This window comes from Malaclemys terrapin, chromosome 5, assembly GCF_027887155.1.
Source record: "Malaclemys terrapin pileata isolate rMalTer1 chromosome 5, rMalTer1.hap1, whole genome shotgun sequence".
Taxonomy (NCBI): domain Eukaryota; kingdom Metazoa; phylum Chordata; order Testudines; family Emydidae; genus Malaclemys; species Malaclemys terrapin.
In genome coordinates, this window is record NC_071509.1 from 76,389,150 (window position 1) to 76,406,902 (window position 17,753).

The window sequence follows — 17,753 nt, forward strand, 5'->3', positions numbered from 1 at the left end:
GTCTCAGAGAAAGAAAGGTATGGGAAAGGGTTAACTTCTTACCACCAACCACTGAAAGGCACATTTGCAATTGCTCCCGGTCTTGTCTTCCTTTTTACACCTCATTCGCTCACTGCTGCTCTTCACTTCAAGGCACATCCTTTGACCTAAGCAGATTATTGTGGACGCATGAAGGACACAGCAAGATATCCGTGCTTTTCAAGGGGGAGATTTGGCTCCAAAATAGGACACTAAGCCTTTCGACTTATGCTTATTTACCTAGTCAGCTAGATGCAGTGTTTCTGGGTGCTTAGTGGACTCCTGTGGAATCAGCCAGGAAACAAAAGCAGAAGTGGCAGCCGCTGCAAATGTGGGAGTCTGTGGCATTAAAGGGAAGCAGTTGCTAATAAGGGCCTGTGAGACCTAGGTTTCCTTGGTTTCCATGACAGTTATTAGGTAGCATAGAAATTGAATTGTCTCCCACAATGCTCTGGGGGGGAGAAAGGGGTGCTCCAGTGACAAGGCAGAGTAGTTATTACTTGCAGTAACTCGTCTGTCTGAGAATGCAAAACTCTCTGGATCATTACGTTGTGCAGATTTTTTTTCTTTCCCAAATGTGGTTTGCTTTACTTTTTTGATGGAAGACTCTGGCTTGTGCTACAGTGTCTCAAATAATATTTTCCCCTTTTTATTTAGAAACTGAGCTTGGCAAAGCCAGGATATGAACAATTATACAGGTGGGCTACTCTGGGGGAGTGAAGATATAAGGCATCCAATCAGGTATTGGCAACCTGCAGCACTGTCAAAATGCCCCTCCAACAGATTTCTGTAGTCCCAGCGCGGGAGACTGCCAGCAATGGGAGAAGTTCAATGGGCAGAAACAAAGAGAAGAGCAAGGAAGTCGAGGTAAGAGGAAGGTTTTGATTTGATACAATAGGAAAAGCCAATCCACAGTAGCTAGCATTTCTGTCTGCTCAACAGGATGTACTGTGCTGTAGCTTTGGACCAGCGCTGACAGGATCACAGCATGCTTTAGCAGACTGGAACTGAATTCCTATAAAACTAATAATAATATACTAAAATGCATCTCTGAATTATGGGGGGGATTATAAATATTTAGGGTTATTGCTGAAAGAGGATGTTGCGAATTGCAGTGTCAGTGGCATGCTTTTTGTTACGTTTCATTTAAATATTTCAATGTTTAATTCTTTTATGAGCTTTATAGCCCACTGGCATTGAAAGACAATGGATATGATTCCGTATACTTGCAGATTTTCAGATGTCAAGGCAGTTTGAACATTATAGTTTTTTGTTCCTAGTTTTTTTGGGGAAAAAGAATAGCTTAGAAAGATTCCTCTTTAAGGGAAAACATATTCATTGTGTTAATGCTAAAGTCTGTTTCACTAATATGCATGTACTCCTTGTATTAAATATAGGCACAAGTTCTATAGCCTACAAATTAGTCTACATTTTCATTTAAAATGCATCAGTTTGTTTTGTTTTTCATCCATTGTCCCCTGCCTTTCATGAAAAAGATTATTAAAAAGCAACAAATATTATTCCACCAGTATTAATAATCAGGTTTCGCCTATTTAAGAGAACATCTTGGATCAAAATATAATGGAAAAAGATGCACATAAAATGTAAAAATCTACACAATTGTTTCTAAGTTTTGAAAAGTGTTTTGTGGGTAGGCAGCAGAGATTCTAGTTTAAAATACCTATCAGTAGTAGGTGACACCATACAAAGCAAAGCAAGGCTGAGATGATATCAGAAATAAATACTGTAGCAGCTAAAGCTGCCCCGCCCCTTTAAACAATTTTTGCTTGGTATATATTCCCAATTAATCATTAACAAACATTTTTTTTCTGTTCTGGATGTTAATCTTTCTATCTGGAAAACAAGTGTGGCTGTGGAGAAAACACATGAGAATATTTTAATGATGAACTGGGAGAAAAGTAATAAAGTTCACTGAATTTCCAAAGAGAAGTGGTGTTTACAACCCCCCTTTTTAATCATTTGTATGACTTGTTTTCAAGAAATAATTTTAGAGACTAACAGATGCTGATGTTTCTAGGATTGTTGCGTAATGGTGGAAAATACTGGTTGATTTGTTGACTGATTTTAGACTGAGAAACTTTTGGTCCGGTAATTGGCTTAAGACAAATGTAGCAGTCATTGTTTTCTGATTTTTAAATTTCAGCGAAGAATATCCTTGACAATGTCCTTTCCTAGAAGTGAAAAAAAGTATCTTTTTCCAAATGCACTGTGCTAATCAGTGTTTATCAAACTTGATAATGCCTAGAGTTTTGTGCACTTGGAACAAACTTTATTTTTTTTCCAGAATAGTGATAAAGAGTGAAGTGGAAAGTGTTCAAATTAAGATTGCAAATATGGAAATCTAAAATGTAAAATGATACCTAGAAGAAAATGGCTTTCTCTAATTTTTGATTTAAATTATTTTTGACAGAGTAACATATTTGTTTAACATCCACACAGAGTTCATTAGAATCAGTAGAATTGTCTTGTGCTCCACTGTGGGTGATTTTTGTCCTGTGAAGGGCTGAATCAAATCATTTTGGAAAGAATCAGATACCTCTGAGTACAAACGTTTGCAGGTTTTTCATACAGATGTGTAGTTGGGAAGAGCAAACTAGTTTGCAGAATTTCTTAGGTTCATGAAAGTTTAATTAGTTTTTACTTAAAAAAAAATTCTCTGTTGCAGAGAATTGGTTAAAATGCATATTCAGAACTGCCCTCTGCTGGACAGCATGTCTGATCTGCTCAACTATATGGTCTTCCCTCTGTCCGGAGCCGCAATTTACGCAGGATAAAAGGCCTAATACTACTAACAACTAATGGAGATTCTCCTGTAGATCAAGTGGTAGTGATGTTTTTCCAGAGCTGAAGGCCCTTGAACAGGGCAATTGAAACTGTTCAGCTAAAACCCTAAGCATATCTTAAATGTATGCTTGGTTTGGATTCTTCTGTGTTTGTGGGTACCTGAGGTTCACCAGCATTGTGCCGAAGTGGGCTAATGTTTGGGTTCACAGAAACAGTCCTTTGTCCTCCTAGCTGTTCTCTCTCTCTATCCTCTGTTCTCTCCCACTCTCACCTAGAAATCTTCCTCCATCCCATCCCATTCCACATCTTATTTTTGTCTCCAGCAGCAGCCTTCCCCTTCTGCTAGGCTCATGAGGTATATTAATACCCTCTATCCTTCCCCTGGGTCTTTAGGGGCCTCTGAGTAGCTGCTTCCCCTCCTTTTCCACCAGCAGGTTGTGTTTTTTATTTGAAGGGAAAGTGTCTTTCTAGTGGCTAGAGGACAGTGGCTTTCAAAGATCTTCTTGGGTAGTAGAACCCGAAAGCTAGTTTAGTAGAACAGGGAAATGTGCCTTCTTATTCCCTGAGTAGGGTCTGAAAGATGCTCCATAATCCCTGGCTACTATGTGTGCATAAAAGGTGTGTGTCCTCTAACAAGTGGTTGGTAGGGAACTCCCTTGGGTTCCCCAATTGCTGATTAGAGATTATGGAGTAACCTTTCCGTTCCTGTCTATTCACGTGGCTGGCTGCAGTGAGAGAACAAGTGTTACTAACCTCACAGTGTGTAGTAGTGTGAAGGGCAGGTGTATATTGGTTGAGCCAAAAGAAGGACCTCAGAACTATGCAAAGTTCCAAGACCCACCACTGCTGGCACTGCTGCATGTTTCTAATCTCTCCTGGGAGCACTTCCCCCGAATGTTTTATTTCAGTAAAGGATTTTTCACTTTTAAGACAGGTGGTTGGCTGGTACTGAGACATTATCAATAATATCAGTAAGTGCAGGGTTACTTAGAGCCCTCAACCACATGAATATTCTAGCAGTATTGGGAGCACCAACACAGTATACACATATGAGGATATGTTTACAAAGTGGCCTGCCTCTTGAGAGCGTGATGTGTAATTTCTTTGTGGGAGTAAAAGTGTGGGTGCTATTCAAAGATGCTCAACTTTTTTTTTAGCCACATAACACATTTTCTGGTCAGCTTGTCTCACTGTGTTTTGTTGAAGTCATGGTTAACAGTAGGGTTCTACATAAAATGTAATAATAAAGAGCCAGGTCCGTTCTTTGTGCACACTGCACAGTTCAGGGGAAAAGTGGAGGACAAAAGTGGTTTTGGGCCAGTTTTGCACTACCATCCCAATCCTGAGGCCACGGGGCACTAGTATTGTTCCAAGAAGCAATTTATAGTAGCCTGAAGGCTCCCCAAGGGACTATTCTGACAGCCAGGGATTTTCAGGGAATGGGGGTGCCAAAGTCACACCGTCGTTTCCATGGCCAATTCCATGCGCTTGTGGCATGGAGAGGTGGGTGTTACCGGAGCTACTACAATAGCTGTCCACTACATTTCCTCAAGGCACGGAGAATCTTCCACTAGCTTTAGGGCAGTTTTGCATTCAGAAATGCAGGACGGGCTCTGGCCCAAAAAGTTTAGTTGAGCGAGTTTTACATGTCCTTCTTCTCAATCTATTCCTCCACCAATGCTGCCTAAAAAAGGGTACTTGCAAATAACGAGGAATGAATTGGTGGTTGTAGGCAGCCATTCTAAAACTTGAGTGGATTTTTGGTTATTTTTTAATATTCCATTGTTACATTGATTTTTCTCAATTTACATTTTTCTGAAAAGCTACAATGCAAATAAATATTTTGCCTTATGCCTGTGTGTGAGAATAAGCCAAATTCTTTCTGGATGTAATTCCATTGACTTCAGGGAAATTGCAAGACATGAATTTGCTACTACATATTTTAGGCTCTGAGAGACCTATAATTATATTAGATTTCTGGTTTATATACATAATGTGAAATTTCTGTGCACTTATTTCTAAAACAAACAAACAAAAAAAAACCCTCCAAGTAAACAAAAACTCCTAGGTATGCCTAACTTGTATGTTCAGCATCCCACATGCGAATGGGAAAACACGAAAGGACATTTTCAAAGGAGTCCACTTATGTTTTAGCCACAGTGTGTGTTTGTCCAAACTGAATTGTTCAAATCAATTGAAGCTGTGACTCAACAGTCCTAAAAATCAGGGCCCCACTGTCTGAAGTTGAGCACCATAAACTTGTCAAAACTTTTGAAAATCTAGGCATCAATGAGTTGAGGTTGGCAGAATAGACCTCATAATGACAGTATTTTGTGCAGCTGTGCCTGAGAGCTGTTGGATTTCCTTTCCTGTGATGACAGGCTAAAGAAGTGCTATGGATGTGTCTCCAAAAATCCAGAGTAGATGAGCAAGAGATGCTTACATTCCCTTATGATAAATTCTTTTGAATAACCAAGGGCCTATGCTTATGGGTACCTAAAGGAGTCTCCATCTATGCCTGACTTTGTATAGGCATGGTTTGCCCCCGGGCAGGAAAAATGAGCTTGAAAATGTAATTTGTATGTGTTAGAGTAATTTAGCCAAAGCAACTAAATGAAGCTTATCTGACACAATATATAACACCAATCTAGAGCTTACGGAGAAGAATAAGCTACTGCTGCCACTGTGGGAAACAAACTCTCGCCCTTTTTGTTTATTGGGTGAATGTATGAATTGTGATTATAGAGGATAATGATAAGTAGCATGATATAACTAGAGAAAATGGTAACCACAACCAAACTAAATTCTTTCCCTGGCATGGGATGCTTACAACTGCGTTAGCAACATACAAAACTGTCAAGTATCAGAGGGGTAGCCGTGTTAGTCTGGATCTGTAAAAAGCAACAGAGAGTCCTGTGGCACCTTTAAGACTAACAGATGTATTGGAGCATAAGCTTTCGTGGGTCAATGCCCACTTCGTCGCATGCATCTGACGAAGTGGGCATTCACCCACGAAAGCTCATGCTCCAATACATCTGTTAGTCTTAAAGGTGCCACAAGACTCTCTGATACAATGCTGATTTGCCTTCCCATGGGACCTCGTGAGGGAAGGAGTTCTTGGCCTGTGACAATACCACATCATTAGAGTTTCCATGGTTATTTTCCTTTCTTTGCAAAGGAGAAATACCATTGGTAGCTTACTGGTAAATGTTAACTTTATACTTAAGACTACTACAAATTAATATTCCTGTCGACTATGCTACCCAGGCAGAGCTAAAGGACAAAAACTAGTCCCCTGGACAAAGCTTTGCACAGAATTCCTGTACAGAGGTTGGTGGTGGGGGAAGAAGAAACTTCCCTTCCTCCTCACCAATTTGACAACAGGGTATGGAACACCATGGTTGGTGTTGGAAAAATGGAAAAATGGTCTGAGTTAAACAGGATGAAGTTTAACAAAGACAAATGCAAAGTGCTCCACTTAGGAAGGAAAAATCAATTTCACACATACAGAATGGGAAAAGACTGTCTAGGAAGGAGTACGGCAGAAAGGGATCTAGGGGTTATAGTGGACCACAAGCTAAATATGAGTCAACAGTGTGATGCTGTTGCAAAAAAAGCAAACATGATTCTGGGATGTATTAACAGGTGTGTTGTGAGCAAGACACGAGAAGTCATTCTTCCGCTCTACTCTGCTCTGGTTAGGCCTCAGCTGGAGTATTGTGTCCAGTTCTGGGCGCCGCATTTTAAAAAAGATGTGGAGAAATTGGAAAGGGTCCAAAGAAGAGCAACAAGAATGATTAAAGGTCTTGAGAACATGACCTATGAAGGAAGGCTGAAAGAACTGGGTTTGTTTAGTTTGGAAAAGAGAAGACTGAGAGGGGACATGATAGCAGTTTTCAGGTATCTAAAAGGGTGTCATAAGGAGGAGGGAGAAAACTTGTTCACCTTAGCCTCTAAGGATAGAACCAGAAACAATGGGTTTAAACTGCAGCAAGGGAGGTCTAGGTTGGACATTAGGAAAAAGTTCCTAACTGTCAGGGTGGTTAAACACTGGAACAAATTGCCTAGGGAGGTTGTGGAATCTCCGTCTCTGGAGATATTTAAGAGTAGGTTAGATAAATGTCTATCAGGGATGGTCTAGACAGTATTTGGTCCTGCCATGCGGGCAGGGGACTGGACTCGATGACCTTTCGAGGTCCCTTCCAGTCCTATAATCTATGAATCTATGAAAACCAGTATAGCTGCTTTGCATGTGTGATTACAACCCATGGACTGTAGGAACATGTGCATCAATCTGTGTAAGTGCCATATCTCTTCCATGGTTTATCATGGAATATACCAGCACATTATTCTGTGGTGCAGAAAGGATGCTGAATCTCTATTTGTGTCCCATCAATGCATCTCTCCCCTCTCCCATACCATATAATCTCATATACATAAGAATGGTGACAGAACTGCAGCTTTTTAGCCTTGGCACATTATCAGAGGCAGAATTTGGCCAACAGGGAGCCTGAGACAGTATGATATTTGAATTTGAACATGTTATGTTTTTTATTAAGTCTATATCTGATGAGTTTCAACAAGGACAAGTGCAGAGTTCTGCACCTAGGATGGAAGAATCCCATGTACTGCTACAGACTAGGGACTGAGTGGGTAGGCAGCAGTTCTACAGAAAAGGATCTACGGTTTATAGTGGATGAGAAGCTGGATATTAGTCAACAGTGTGCCCTTGTTGCTAAGAAGACTAACGGTATTTTGGGCTGTACAAGTAGGGGCATTGCCAGCATTCGAGGGACATGATCATTCCCCTCTATTAGGCATTGGTGAGGCCTCATCTGGAATACTGTGCCCAGTTTTGGGCCCCACACTATAAGAAGGATGTGGAAAAATTGGAAAGAGTCCAGCGGAGGGCAACAAAAATGATTAGGGGCTGGAGCACATGACTTATGAGGAGAGGCTGAGGGAACTGGGATTATTTAGTCTGCAGAAGAGAAGAATGAGGGGGGATTTGATAGCTGCTTTCAACTACCTGAAAGGGGATTCCAAAAAGGATGGATCTAAACTGTTCTCAGTGGTACCAGGTGACAGAAGAAGGAGTAATGGTCTCAAGTTGCAGTGGGGGAGGTTTAGGTTGGATATTAGGAAAAACTTTTTCACTAGGAGGGTGGTGAAGCACTGGAATGGGTTACCTAGGGAGGTGGTGGAATCTCCTTCCTTAGAGGTTTTTAAGGTCAGGCTTGACAAAGCCCTGGCTGGGATGATTTAGTTGGGGATTGGCCTGCTTTGAGCAGGGGGTGGGACTAGATGACCTCCTGAGGTCCCTTCCAACCCTGATATTCTATGATCTGTATTTTAAAAGAAAATTGCATTCTAATTGCATCAGTTTAGTGTAAAGAGCATATACTATTTTTCTAAACAGATCTCTTCTGTTCAAGTGAGAAATCAAGCTGACATCTAATGGTGATTGCAAATGCCAACCTGGAGTAACTGCTAACATTTACCTTAAAGCTCACAAATAGCTTAGAAGTTATTGACATGCTTTGTGAAGAGGATGCTAGTAGCTGAATGTTCTTGCTGGACATCAGTTGGATTCAGTTTACATAAACTACAATTACTCAAATAAAAATGAAGATTCCTTTTAAAAAATACAATGATAATATTTGGTAAGTAGCATATATGTAGCTGCATACTAAAGAAAATGATGTGGTCCTGTGCATCTGTACAGTATTTTCACTGTTAATTGGGAGCTACATACCGAACTATTTGGTACTTGGAACTAAAGGTAAAAATCACAAATATATATATATATATTGTCTCAGTTGCAAAATTAGAATAAATTGTATGTAAATGTAATTGTTAAGATGAAGAGGTACATGGTTTTACTTACTTATGTAATTAAGTGTAACCGCTATTTTAATGATTACTTAAGGGGAAAAATCGGAGCAGCTGCTGATATGCCTAAATTAGATTATTGAAAATTGTGGATGCAATTAATCGGGTACTAATAAAAATGAGGTAATAGAAGAGTACCATGGTCGTCCTCTCTGCTGGATGGAATCAGGCCTGCTAAATTGTTGATGATTGTCACCTTCTAGCATGTGGGCAAGGATTCAAAAGCCCTAATACTACTGACAATTAATGAAATTATTCTTCAATTTAGATGGCAGATACTTGTGTTGTTGAAGTTCTTAAATTCTGTTCCCAGTGTTGGCATCTGTGTAATGCTGGCAGCCTTGTTGCCTTCCTACATTTATTGCCTGCTAACTCATACAAATTAGTTACCAGAAGTATTGGGGGGTTTTATTATCTTTGTAGACCAGATCGTCGAGGGTTACAAAATCACACACACTCGAAGATAATTATTTTTATCTGACAGGATAGAGCAAAAGTACTCAAACATACTAACTAGGGTTGCCGAAAATGGCATTGGCAACTCTAGGCAACGTGATTTCTTTTTAGTCTGTGATGAGCAAATGCTCCAGGCTGGTACAGAGCGTACTGTACTGCGGGAGGTGCCATCTTTTGGGTAAGACCTAAAACCAAATCTCTGACATCTATTGTTATCCTATGGCACGTCTCACAAGAGTTCAGGAGTTAGCCCAATTTTCTTGGAAACGTTCCAATTTCAATAATTATATTGTTACATTGAATTCCATCTGTAACTGCAATTATAAGCTATTCTCCATTTCCTGAACAAATTTTTATGTAGCTAAGTTACAGTCACTTCTTGTAATTAAATTAAGTATAGTGTGTAAAAGTAAGTATAGTGTGTAAATTAGTTTGTGAAGTACTTAGGATTCTTCTAGATTTAAGGTGCTCTGTAAAGGTAAATCCTTATTTAACCCTTCTGAGTCTTGTCCTGTAATCTTGGTATTAGTATTGTGTTGGTCAGTTATGGTGGGCCTGGATATCAAATTTCATGAAACTGAAAAAAGAAAACTTAGTTCTTCTGTTTTAACCATTTTTGACTCCTTGTTGCTGCTTGATATTCCTTTGAATGGCAAACAGTTCTTCAGTTAGCAGGAAGGAAATAGGAGATTGCTTGCTGTGCTTTTATTAGCTTCCTGTAGATCTATAACAATTCCTCACTGGCTGCTTTGCCTGATAAGACTACATAAATGCCGGTGGCTACTGAATATGACAGTCAGGCGCCTTATGAAAAGGAGGTGATAGCAGCACATTTCACCAATTTGAGTTACCATGCATTGGGGGTGTGCCAAATAAGAGAAAATTGCGTTTCTCACTGATAAACAATTTGCAGCTTTAGATCCCATATCTCACTAGCCGCCTTCTTTCTCTACATTCATAGTCCGTGCTTAAAATCTGAGGAGGCATATTTCTTGCTACTTCTAAAGTTTGCCTGCAAGTCTTATGGAGAAAGTCTGTAGTTATAATTCCTGATAGCTCTGAAACTCCCAGTAGCACTCACTTGAAGTGGGTTTGTTCAGTCTAATTCTAAAAATGTATGAAGAACGCCTTACTTTGGATTTACTTTCATTTAGATTTCACTTTAACATTTGTCTGAGCTTTTACATAGTTTTAAGAATAATTGGTATTTTCCTGCTTAGTTTAAGATTAGTTTTGGTGCTTTGCTGGAATAACAGTATAAATTGGTCACTGATAAGAAGAACAATAAAAGGAAAAGTTTGCTTGTCCAAATATGCACAACAAATATTTGCTTTGCTGATAAATGGTGGAAGCTTTTCCCTCTCATTAGCTAATAAATATGTGTTTGTTTATATTGGACCATGGTCTTTCATTAACTTGCATTTCAGAGAGGTGCCTGATTATGGCCTGAAAGTCTAGGCAAGGGTATAGTTGAGGTCTGCCCCAAACACTGTTCTAGTGCATAAATCTGGCTCTTCTGTGGAGCTGTTTTGATTGGGTTCCGTTCTGGAAATTGGAAGACTGGTGATGTACTCTCCAGGCTACCCACAATTCTTCCCCATTATAAACAGCTTTGTTATGGAAACAATAACTCCAGCTTTGGGAACAAACTGGGAGGTTTGTGCTTTGCACCTTTGCTACAGAAATGGTGAGGTGTTTTTCATGACTTCAGCAAGATTATTACTTTTAAGGCTTTTCTATTATTTAATTGCATACATTGAAACTTCCCCACTAGAAGTGGGAAATTATATATAGCAACTACGTATATGCTTTTTAAAATCTCTTCAGTGTTGAATGATGTACCAACTACAGTATATAGGGGATTCTTGAAGTGCAGTCTCAAATCTAGTACACCTCATATTTTGTGAGGGTGGAAAAGTGCAGCTAGAACACAAAAATATCCCAGAGAAAGGGGTTAAAGAGGTTTTTCAGATTAAGGACTAGACTGGCTTTAAGGGCTTCCAGGTAAGGTTATTTCTGGGGGCTTCTACTCTGGTCACTCCTTCCTCCCTTTTCCGCTATCCCCATTCCCTGTGCTTGTGTGTTTGTTTTTTTTCTAGAACAAGCGAGGCACAGCCTTCTCTTTATTGTATTGACTACTCAGTACAGCATTTAGTCAGCATCGGACCCTACGTCCTAAGATTCACTTTGAGATTCGTCTTCAATCTGGAGCTCTTGCCAAGAAGCAACTGTCTCCTTCGACTGCAAGTTTAGTAAGTCCAAAAATCCAGTTATGGTTAAAGGCAACCGTTTCAGCACTGACCAAGTGGCTAATTTCAACCATACAATTAATTAAATATCCACTTCTGAGAGTCTCCAAAGGTGTACATTTATAAATATTTATTAAATGCCCACAACCCCATAAAACATACTACATGATCCTCATTTCTGCATCTTCCAGAGTGTCCCTTCTTCTTCTTGTGTGTCTATCTCCTAGACAGTAATATATTTCAGGCAAGAGCTGACTTAATTTTGTGCACTATATAGCAATAAGCACACTGTCAGCACTAAAAACATTGATAATTATAATGTAATAAAAGAAGTATGTCTGTCAAGCGCTTTAAAAAAATTTAATCATGATTAATCGCACTGTTAATCAGAGAATACCATTTATTTAAATATTTTTGGGTGTTTTCTACATTTTTCAAATACATTTGTAAGTTTCACTTTCACGATAGAGATTGCACTACAGTACTTGCAGAGGTGAATTGAAAAAAACTATTTTTTGTTTATCATTTTTATAGTGCAAATATTTGTAATCAAAAATAATAAATTGAGCACTGTACACTTTGTATTCTGTGTTGTAATAATAAAATGTAGAAAAACATCCAAAAATATTTAATAAATTTCAATTGGTATTCTACTGTTTAACAGTGTGATTAAAACTGTGATTAATTGCGAGGCATTTTTTAATCACAATTAATTTTTTTGAGTGAATTGCGTGAGTTAACTGCGATTAATCAACAGTCCTAAAAAGAAACATTTTAAGAATTACAGAAAAATATATGTAACGAAAAAATTTGAAAGGTAAACTGTTAATTGATTGTATTTTAGTACTCACCTTACTGTATGTAAATGGAAAGAAAAGTCACACACTTGTTTTGTTGTCTTGGGTTTTACCCTCTCCACTGTAGAAATCAAGGTCTGATTCTTTTCTGTCTTGCATCCTGTGTTGTCATTTACACCAATACAAGTGTGTGTAAAACTCATCATTTGATTTGATTGGATTTAACACCACCTTGCCCAGATGTTGTTGATGACACAAGGTGCAAGGCAGTGTTGAATCAGGCTCTAAATCTTTTGCCTAAGGGAACAGACTCTTCCAGTTTAGTGTTTCTTACAATTAATTTACAATTCCTCCTTGAATGGACTTCATCTGGGATACTTCTTCTAAGAAATCTCTGGAGTAATCTTTCACTTTTGTAGACTGCATCTTACAACTGCAACATCTATTAGTAATAATGGGATGTGTGGGAATAATCCACTGAGCCTGGCACTGAAAAATTTGTCTCTGTCTAATGCATTATCTTTTTCAGATGCAATGGTTTAAGCACAGAAGTGTGGTATATTCACCTTTTTCTCAGTGGAAGCAACCAATATGACGTGCAGCTTCCTATCACTTTAGAGGTAGTTGTGGTTTTTTTCCTGCTCTTTTATGAGGCTCCATTTATTGTAAGCCTGCCAAATTCTACACACAAACATTTACTACTGTATGAATAACTTCAGCACGTTGGACAGCAATCAAGGTTTATCAGTCAGCCTCTGCTTCCCCTATCCCTAGTCTATTCCTATTTGTAAAATTTGAAAAATGGTATTTGAAAAATATCTGTTGGCACATTTCATACTTGCTATTTAACATTTCAAGTATTTTTGCTATTTTTATGAAAAGCTAAATATTTTGTGCTTTCATCTCAAATATATTATAGTTTCTTTGTTTCCCATGGAAGACAGTGTAAGGAGCTAGAGAGGCAGTGGGGGATGAGGTGGGGAGGAAAAGGAAAGAGAGCGAGAGAGAGAAACTGCCATTTTTCAGTGATAATAGTAATGTTTTGCCTGAGACTACTGCATGAAGACCTGACTTCATGCCAGAACAGAATTTTGTCCCTTTTGCTATGAATACAATGTGCTCTAGAGGAAATGGTGACATATCACCCTGGACCAAATTAGTGAATTCTCACAAACTGGCAGAAATTTTCATTTTTACATTAACAAAGTGGAAAATTGATAGTTTTTCACAGTATTCTCGGATAATTTTTCCTTTTTAAAATAATCTCTTTTCCCACTGTAATAGTGGAAATGTTCTTTGAACTAATTGGGCCATTTGTTCCGATGAGAGTGACAAATTTGTGCTAAATTTGTGTACATATTCATCTTGAACACAAACATGCTTGTGCTCACAATAATAAGCAGTTGTGGGCCTCAATTTCTATTTTCTTACAGGAAAGTACTATTTGTGTGTACAATACAGTGGTCACAGTTAAAAAAAAAAATTCTGTTTTGAAAGTATCAGAGGGGTAGCCGTGTTAGTCTGAATCTGTAAAAAGCAACAGAGGGTCCTGTGGCACCTTTGAGACTAACAGTTAGTCTCAAAGGTGCCACAGGACCCTCTGTTGCTTTCTGTTTTGAAAGACAATACTGGTTCCAATATTACTTCTCATTTAAGGAATAGGGAATAGCTCTTAAACTATTAGAAATTTTTAAAATGGAAGAAACGTTTGAGGGAGCTCACTGTACCTGAGCATTCAAAATCTGTTGTAACAGAGTACGTGCTCACATTTGAAAACATGGCCTAAAATGTTTAGACTTCAATATTTATTGTAGATGCTCATAGAACAGTAATGCAAACTGGTGGAGTCATTAGAATAGTAGCACGTAAATGCTTACTCCACTTATTAAGGTGGTGCTTTTGACCTGAGCTGGCAGGATAATGGACAACTCCTTGAAGCTTTGAAGGGGTGAGGAGTCCTTCCTCCTCTGTGTGTGTGTGTGTGTGTGTGTTTAGGTGCTCCACATGGAGTTCGGTTAGAAGATGGAATGAACACTTGACCATCACACCCATTTTGAGTTGTAGTTGGTCGACTACCTGGAGGCGTTTTTTTTAATCCTTCTCCTGGATGGGTCCAGTCATTGGTGCCTCTTGATCTATCCTGCTCACTTGGTAGGCTGGTAGTTGCATGGCTTGTTGTTATGCTTTAATTGTTGCTTTTGCATTGTCCAGTAGAGACTGTCATGTTAACAAAGCCAATTTTGGAGTTCGTAAACCTGTGTGGAGATTGCAAAGCATTTGGCCTGGACAGACTGGGAGTCTAGAATCCATTTTATCCCAAGATACTAAATTCCTCCACACCTTTTCATTCTTAGTATTCGCACGATGAAAGAATTCTGGGAGATTTTAGCAGTTGGGGCCATGTCTCTACATTTTGAATGAGGGAACCAGAGTTTGCTTCTCCTTACATATTTAAGTTCTGTCCTATTAGCCAGTTTCAGAACTGAACTGGGCTAATGTTTGACAACTATGTTAGGAAGGTACCATTTAAACTCCTCTTTGGTTTATTTAGTTAAAAGTAGGGCTGTCGATTTAATCACAGTTAACTCATGCGATTAATTTAATTTTATTAATTGCAATTAATTTTTTTAATCATGATTAATCACACTGTTAAACAATAGAATGTTTTTCTACATTTTAAAATATATCTATTTCAATTACAACACAGAATACAAAGTGTACAGTGCTCACTTTATATTATTTTTGATTACAAATGTTTGTACTGTAAAAATGATAAACAAAAGAAATAGTATTTTTCAATTCACCTCATACAAGTACTGTCCGTAGTGCAATCTCTTTATCATGAAAGTGCAACTTACAAATGTAGTTTTTTTGTTACATAATTGAATTCAAAAGAAAACCAATGTTAAACTTTAGAGCCTACAAGTCCACTCAGTCCTACTTCTGGTTCAGCCAATCACTAAGAGAAACAAGTTTGTTTACATTTATGGGAGATAATGCTGCCCACTTGTTAATTACAATGTCATCTGAAAATGGGAACAGGCATTTGCATAGCACTGTTTTAACTGGTGTGACCAGATACTTACGTGTCAGATGCAATAAAGATTCATATGCCTCTTCATGCTTTGGCCATCATTCCAGAGGACATGCTTCCATACTGATGACACTTGTTAAAAAAATAATGCGTTAATTAAATTTGTGATTGAACTCCTTGGGGGAGAATTGTACGTCCCCTGCTCTGTTTTACCTGCATTCTCCCATATATTTCATGTTATAGCAGTCTTGGAGGATGACCCAGCACATGTTGTTTGTTTTAAGAACACTTTCACTGCAAATTTGACAAAATTCAAAGAAGATACCAATTAAAATTTCTAAAGATAGCTACAGCACTCAACCGAAGGTTTAAGAATCTGAAGTGCCTTCCAAAATCTGAGAGGGATGAGGTGTGGAGCATGCTTTCAGAAGTCTTAAAAGAGCAACACTTTGATGCAGAAACTACAGAACCCAAACCACCAAAAAAGAAAATCAATCTTCTGCTGGTGGCATCTGACTCATGATGATGAAAATGAACATGTGTTGGCCAGCACTGCTTTGGATCGTTATGAAGCAGAACCCATCATCAGCATGGACTCATGTCCTCTGGAATGGTGGTTGAAGCGTGAGGAGAGATGTGAATCTTTAGCGCTTCTGGCACATAAATATCTTGCGACGCCGGTTACAACAGTGCCATGCAAATGCCTGTTCTCACTTTCAGGTGACATTGTAAAGAAGCGGGCAGCATTATCTTCTGCAAATGTAAACAAATTTGTTTGTCTGAGCGATTGGCTGGGCAAGAAGTATGATTGATTGGACTTGCAGGCGCTAAAGTTTTTTACATTTCTTTTATTTTTGAATGCAGTTATTTTTTTGTACATAACTCTACATTTGTAAGTTCAACTTTCATAATAATGACATTGCACTACAGTACTTGTATTAGGTGAATTAAAAAATACTATTTCTTTTGTTTTTTATCATGCAAATATTTGTAATAAAAAATAAAGTGACACTGTAGACTTATTTTGTGTTATAATTGAAATGAATATATTTAAATTTATATATTTTTTTAAATAAATGGTATTCTATTATTTTGTAACAGCACAATTAATTGAGGTTAATTTTTTAATAGCATGATTAATCACGATTAATTATTTTAATTGCTTGACAACCAGAGTTAAAAGTTAATAAAAGTTGTGGCCACTGCTTTAACTATATTCTGTGTTCTGTCTCATTTGCCTCCAGTAGTAGTGTCAATGGAGAAAAGGATAAAAGTTTGAAAACAAACCTTTCAGCCTACTTTTCTGAGAAATGAGAAATGTCATGAGTGAAATGTCCAACATATACATGTCCCAAGTCCTTGTAATGAATCACACCGCCTGTCTCAAGCAGGACAGACACATGTTTTGAATTATAAAAACCTTGACTATCTTTTGTTACATTTTCAGAAAAGTAAAGTGTAGTGTAAATGGTGGTAACTTTGAACTTTGTTTTGGCCCATTGATCCATATCTGAAAAGCTAAAGATGATATATTAGAACATTACTTATATTTTCAATTATGGCAAATTCTGTGTGATATTAAAATAAGCTGGGGAAAAAAGCAAAGGGGAAATGTTCAGCCTTTCAATAGGGGGTGAATATAGCTTAGAAGCAGCAGGAAAGGAATCTCCTTATAGTTAGTGGCATGAGATTACACTGCCAGAGCACATAAAGGAATGCTGTCCAGTTGAAATCTAGTCACTTTCAAAACATGAAATAAGGAGCTACTCCTTCCCCTGAGCCCCCTCCTAATTGTGGCTTGACCATTTCAGTTCCCTATTTTTAAAAATATTTTTCTTTTTCCTGTTGCCACATGACAGGGCCACACAAACAAAGGGGGATACAGATTAGACAGAAGAAACATTGAAACTGACTGTACACAGAATGTTAGCAGGTGCACAAAGTAAACAAATTGTAAAAAATGGGGCAATAGTTTCCCTCTGATTTTTTTTCATTTACAGTAATTAGTAATTACTAACCGTAAGAATGTTTTCAGGCCCACCAAGCAGGCCCATGGGTTATCTTACAAATCCAGCATGTCAGACAATGATTGCTTGTTGTAGCAGGCAAAACCACCGGGAGGGAGGGATAGCTCAGTGGTTTGAGCATTGGCCTCCTAAACCCAGGGTTCTGAGTTCAATTCTTGAGGGGGCCATTTAGGGAACTGGGGTAAAAATCTGCTGGGGATTGGTCCTGCTTTGAGCAGGGGGTTGGACTAGATGACCTCCTGAGGTCCCTTCCAACCCTGTTATTCTATGATTCTATGAATAGCCAGCATGGATTTGTCAAGAACACATCCTGCCAGACCAACTTAATTTCCTTCTTTGACAAGGTTACTGGCCTTGTGGACAGGAGAGAAGCAGTAGATGTGATGTATCTTGACTTTAATAAGGCTTTTGACACAGCCCTATGACATTTTCATAAGCAAACTGGGGAAATGTGGTCTAGATGAAATTACTATAA

At 38.4% G+C, this 17,753-nt stretch overlaps 1 protein-coding gene across 2 annotated transcripts in view; it reads left to right on the top strand.

The window, feature by feature from the left end:
• Positions 1–800: 800 nt before the first annotated feature.
• MARCHF1 (membrane associated ring-CH-type finger 1) overlaps positions 801–17,753 on the top strand; it is a 234,781-nt gene continuing 217,828 nt past the window's right edge. For both annotated transcript variants that reach the window (XM_054030754.1, XM_054030751.1), the window contains exon 1: positions 801–885. The gene's annotated coding sequence lies outside the window, so the exon portion shown is untranslated. The remainder of the gene's footprint in view (positions 886–17,753) is intronic.